Source organism: Heptranchias perlo, chromosome 33 (genome assembly GCF_035084215.1).
Source record: "Heptranchias perlo isolate sHepPer1 chromosome 33, sHepPer1.hap1, whole genome shotgun sequence".
NCBI lineage: Eukaryota > Metazoa > Chordata > Chondrichthyes > Hexanchiformes > Hexanchidae > Heptranchias > Heptranchias perlo.
This window is the reverse complement of record NC_090357.1, coordinates 27,038,291-27,044,290: the sequence shown is the minus strand read 5'-3', so window position 1 is coordinate 27,044,290 and position 6,000 is coordinate 27,038,291. Positions and strand designations below refer to the sequence as shown.

The 6,000-nt window shown below is 47.9% G+C and overlaps 1 protein-coding gene across 1 annotated transcript in view; it reads left to right on the top strand.

The window, feature by feature from the left end:
• The window catches only part of kirrel3a (kirre like nephrin family adhesion molecule 3a), a 441,035-nt gene that overhangs the window by 232,041 nt on the left and 202,994 nt on the right, over positions 1 to 6,000 (top strand). The gene's annotated exons all lie outside the window — the stretch shown is intronic.

The following is a 6,000-nucleotide window of genomic DNA, read 5'->3' as shown; positions in this document are numbered from 1 at the left end:
GCAGAAGGGTCAAGAACCAGAGGACATAAATTTAAGGTGATTGGCAAAAGAACCAAAGGTGACATGAGGACAAACTTTTTTCACACAGCGCGTGGTTATGATCTGGAATGCACTGCCTGAGGGGGTGGTGGAGGCAGATTGAATTGTGGCTTTCAAAAGGGAACTGGATAAGTGCTTGAAAGGAAAACAATTGCAGAGCTACGGGGAAAGGGATGGGGAGTGGGACTAGCTGGATTGCTTTTGCATAGAGCCGGCACTGACTCGATGGGCCGAATGGCCTCCTTCCATACTGTAACCTTTCTATGGTTCTATAAATATACACACTCATCACACAATCAAATATATACATACACACATCGCACGTACACATATGCACATACAAACACATACACACATAGCTGTTCCTACTTATACTGAGCTGCCTTTCAATTATGCTCTGGGGTACCTGATTCTGTCTGAGTGAGTGCTGCAAACAATGATATACAAACATAGACGGCTGCAATCGGGACAATCTATTAGTTTATTTGAGCTTTTACTGCAGTGAACGGGAACTTGGAAGGATGTGTTGAATGCTAGTTAGTCAAGAGAGCATCACAGTGAGTGCTAGTTAGTCAAGGGAGCATCACAGTGAGTGCTAGTTAGTCAAGGGAGCATCACAGTGAGTGCTAGTTAGTCAAGGGAGCATCACAGTGAGTGCTAGTTAGTCAAGGGAGCATCACAGTGAGTGTTAGTCATGGGAGCATCACAGTGAGTGTTAGTTAGTCAAGGGAGCATCACAGTGAGTGCTAGTTAGTCAAGGGAGCATCACAGTGAGTGTTAGTCATGGGAGCATCACAGTGAGTGTTAGTTAGTCAAGGGAGCATCACAGTGAGTGCTAGTTAGTCAAGGGAGCATCACAGTGAGTGCTAGTTAGTCATGGGAGCATCACAGTGAGTGTTAGTTAGTCAAGGAAGCATCATAGTGAGTGCTAGTTAGTCAAGGGAGCATCACAGTGAGTACTAGTTAGTCAAGGGAGCATCACAGTGAGTGCTGGTTAGTCAAGGGAGCATCAAAGTGAGTGCTAGTTAGTCAAGGGAGCATCACAGTGAGTGCTAGTTAGTCAAGGGAGCATCACAGTGAGTGCTAGTTAGTCAAGGGAGCATCACAGTGAGTGTTAGTTAGTCAAGGGAGCCTCGCAGTGAGTAATAGTTAGTCAAGGGAGCCTCGCAGTGAGTAATAGTTAGTCAAGGGAACTTCACAGTGAGTACTAGTTAGTGAAAGGACTAGGACTAGTTCGACAGCACCTCCCAAACCCCCAACCTCTACCACCTAGAAGGACAAGGGCAGCAGGCACATGGGAATAACACCACCTGCACGTTCCCCTCCAAGTCACACACCATCCCGACTTGGAAATATATCGCCGTTCCTTCATCGTCGCTGGGTCAAAATCCTGGAACTCCCTTCCTAACGGCACTGTGGGAGAACCGTCACCACACGGACTGCAGCGGTTCAAGAAGGCGGCTCACCACCACCTTCTCAAGGGCAATTAGGGATGGGCAATAAATGCCGGCCTCACCAGCGACGCCCACATCCCATGAATATATTTTTAAAAAAGGAAACATCACAGTGGGTATTAGTTGGTAAAGGGGGCCTCGCAGTGAGTGCTAGTTAGTAAAGGGGGCCTCGCATTGAGTGCTAGTTAGTAAAGGGGGCCTCGCAGTGAGTGCTAGTTAGTAAAGGGGGCCTCGCAGTGAGTGCTGGTTAGTAAAGGGGGCCTCGCAGTGAGTGCTGGTTAGTAAGGGGGCCTTGCAGTGAGTGCTGGTTAGTAAAGGGGGCCTCGCAGTGAGTGCTGGTTAGTAAAGGGGGCCTCGCAGTGAGTGCTGGTTAGTAAAAGGGGCCTCGCAGTGAGTGCTGGTTAGTAAAGGGGGCCTCGCAGTGAGTGCTGGTTAGTAAAGGGGGCCTCGCAGTGAGTGCTAGTTAGTAAAGGGGGCCTCGCAGTGAGTGTTGGTTAGTAAACGGAGAGTTAGTACTGGTAGCTTTAATTTTACTTTATTCAGTATCTTGTGTTGTCCAAAGTGGCAAAAAAACACAAAGAAAGAGCCATTAATGCTGCCGGGACTGATCGGTGTCAGTGCAGCCAGCATTTCAGAGAAATATAATGCTGTTGGGCAGAAACGTTGCTGTGATATTAGGAACAAATGTGTCAGCGGACAAAGCAGCTTCCCATGAACCCATTGCCGTAAACAAAGCTCAGTTCTGTTTCAACACCGGTATTCTGTCTGTAAACGGAGATGCCTGCACTGGGGCCTGAGGTATCTCTGTTGTGGTACAGTTCTCCCAGTAGGGTCAGACCTGGTGCTTTGGCTAATTCCACCATTTCTGTCAAGGAAAAGACTCACTGTGAATCATGTAATAGAGAGGTCCCAGCTTTGGTCCCGGTCTGTGTTGAGTTAGCTGATCTGAACCAGAGCAGCAGTAGGATTGCCCCAGTTGGCCTCAGTGCCCCTGACTGCTATCCTGACCCCTGCAGGGAAACGCACGACTGGATTTTTGGGTGGGAACAGGGGATCAAGACTGCCTCTGCTGCTCCCTGTGGTTTCAATTCTATATCTGTTTCTCCCCCCTCCCACAATTCTATCCTTTAATTTCCTGAAGGTGGTGTTTAGATTTGGTTCTAGGCGCTGGTAACCCTCAGATACCTCACTCAAGTGCCAATGCTTCATATGTCAGTCAGAGTCAGCAGGCAATTCGACTGTGGGGGTCCTCACAGCCCGAAAATAACCCTGTTCCCGCCCAACTTCCACATGTGTGCGCTTTGCAGCAGGGGAGTCAAGGGATAAGGATCAGTAGGCGGAACCCTAGTTATATTTTTATCCTGCCTAGCTCAGGGTGTATAAAGGCAAATTGTACCCCCTCCCCACTCCACTACCACCCTAGCTAAGATCAAGGCCCGAAGCAGGAACCTGCTATTTTGGAGAAAAAAAAATTGAGAAACTTGGGCAAGGGAACAGGAACCGTAGCTCAGGGCAGATTTTTTAAAAAGAAGGAAAAGGGGAAATGAGAAATCAAGAAGGGATGGTTCGATGACACTCAGTCAGGCTTTTAAAAGCCTACAGGTTATAGGAGGAAGGGGTCACTGATGGAGGGAAAGAGTTCCACGGTTTTGAGGTGTTGAGAAAGAATGAGTTACAGTGGAAGACCGTGGGATGAGTCTGGATTTCAACGCGGTGAGTGTGCTGGGAGCAGGGATCCGCAGGGGCGCCAAGTTCCAATTAGCAACGACCATCATGGTGTTGAGAAAGGAGAGAAAGGCAAGGAAGGTTAGCTGGATGGGTTCCTAGCTGTGGCTAACAGTGTACAGAAGGTAGGTGGGGTATTGGGGGATGTGTATCCTGGTCACTGTGGTCTCCTGGATCTTATTGGATCAGGAGTCAGAGAGGAATTTCCCAGATTTTGATCCCCTGAATTGGCCTAGGGCTTTTTCTCTTTTTTTTTTAACTCTCTCGGGAGAATACAAGGTGGGTGCAGGGTGATAGGGGCCCTGGTGTTAAGTTGCACCATGACTGTATGGGACATGCTAGATGGACTAGCTGGTCTCCTCCTGTCCCTCATTTTCGTATGGCATATGTCGATGTGTTAGGACAGAGAAAGGCTGAAGACTGGAGGTGAGAGAGGGATCACCAGTCATTGGACGAGCTGCTTCCTGCATTCTGTCCAGGAGTGTGAGATAAATTTTGCAAGATTCTACAATCAGGAGGAGCAGGATTGAGATCTTGAAGACCATGAAAGCTTCTGATTGTCGTAACTACTTAGCTGGCTCATTAACACCCTTCAGGGAAGGGCATCCCTGCCCAGCCTGACCTACAACTGAAATCAATGTTCAATGAGGTGACCTAGCAAGTCACTCAACAATCGTTATAGAAGAAGACCTATAGAGCCACCACCACCTTCTCAGGGTAACGGTCCCCTTGCCAACATCACCCACATCCCAAGAACAAATATATTAAAAAATTCCTTAACTAATGCCACCAAAAACAGGTTCATTGGTCATTCATCGCATTTGCTGTTAGTGGGATCTTACTGTGTGTAAATTAACTCCTATGTTTGCCTGCATAACAACAATGACCAGGTGTCAAAGTTAACTGCCTGTAAAGTGCATGGTGATGTCCTGAAGTTGTGATAAGGCGGTTTATAAATGCAAGCTCATTCTTTCTTTGACTGGACTCAGGTTTTCTGTATGGTTCAGTACACCTCCCGAATCAGCCATTAGTGTAACCCTGAGACTGTTTTCGAGGGAAAGATCGGCAGAATTCTATCAGTAATTGTGGGTAGGATCATTTGTGAATGTTACTGGTTTGGTTTGGATCTGGATTTCCTCCTGAAGGCCACTTCTGGATCACTCTAGTGCCCCACTAAGCCAAGGGGCTGGTGTCAGTTAATACATACAGTGTACCCCCATCTCAGAATGCCAGGGTGACAGTCTTAAACTTTCTTCAGGGTTAATATTGTAGTTGTACCCAGGAAACCTGACTTCCTTTGTGCACAGGAAGTGCTGTAATTTCATCCACAGTTTTTTGTTTCCATTTCAAATTAAATTGCTGCCAATATTTTGCACTTAAACATCACGGAGTGCATTTTATGAACTTGCTTTCCCGAGGTGGAGCTTCACATGTCGGGAGCACGTATCGGGTATTTGAGGCACAGAGGCCAGCGGGTCAGCGCCATTTTACGGGACGGGCCTCCCGCCAGTGGAGGACACTCTCAGCGCTCAAAGCCAGAAATCTATAAATTCTACTCTGGTCCAACCAACACTTTATTACATATAGTGGCACTTTGCATTTCCTTCTTATACACGGGAAGCGGCGCTACACCGTGTGATCCTTCTCGCAGTGACCCTTCCACCCTTTCTGTTTGAGAGTTTCTCTTCTCCGCTCTGTAGGTGAAGCTTTTTTCTTGGCTCTTCGCTCTTAATTAGCTTGCCTCTCCTCACTTGGCTGCCTCCCAGATTGGCTCCCTCTTGGCTTTGTACGAGGCTACTGGTGCCTTTTGCCTTCAAGCAATCTGCCTGGTAGCTGTATCCGGAATGTTGTCTGCCCATTTTGTGTTGGGGAGTTTTTTTTTTAACTCCTTCGGTTTTGCCTTTTCTCCTACACTGACAATAAGGATAAAGAACTGGAGGGAATAATCCACCAGTCTAACCCTCCCAGTGAGAAAATGGCCCCCACGGGGAGCGCCCCTGAACAGAAGGCGGTGGGCTGCCCACTTGCCATTTCTTGACATGATCTCCCTTTGAGCACACGGTTGTGGGTTTGCCCAGTTAATTGTCTTCTTACATCTTTTCTGTTAACAGAATTTATTTATGCAGCCATCCTTAAAATAAAATCTTCCTTTGATGGTATTCCGATCACCCAGTGGGAAACTGGGGATTTTGTGCAGCAAATTGTCATGGTCTGGAACGCACTGCCTGAAAGCAGATTCAATAATAACTTTCAAAAGGGAATTGGATAAATACTTGAAAAGGAAAATCTTGCAGGGCGATGGGGGACGAGCAGGTGGAGTGGGACCAATTGGATAACTCTTTCAAACAGCCAGCACAGGAACGATGGGCCAAATGGCCTCCTTCTGTGTTGTATGATTCGATGATTCGATGAACTGAGTCGCACAGCTCAGGCAGGAATCAACTTCGCTCCCTGTGTTTGGTGATGGAGGGGAATGGAAGTCAGCCAGCTTCTGCTCTTTATCGCTGTACAACGGCCCCTCTCAGTTGGGAGCGCGACTGCCTCTGAGTCAGAAGGTGTGGGTCCGAACCCTGTACCAGGATCTGAGCCCATAATCTAGGCTCACACCTCAGTTTAGTACTGAGGGAGTGCTGCGCAGTCGGAGACATTAAACCCGAGGCCTCGTCTTTCTGGCCTGGTGGCTGAAGTGGGTGTAAAAGGTTCCCATGGCACGACTTGAAGAGCAGGGAATTCTCCTGGTGTCCTCCTTCAACCAACACCAAAAGACAGGTTAACAGGTCAC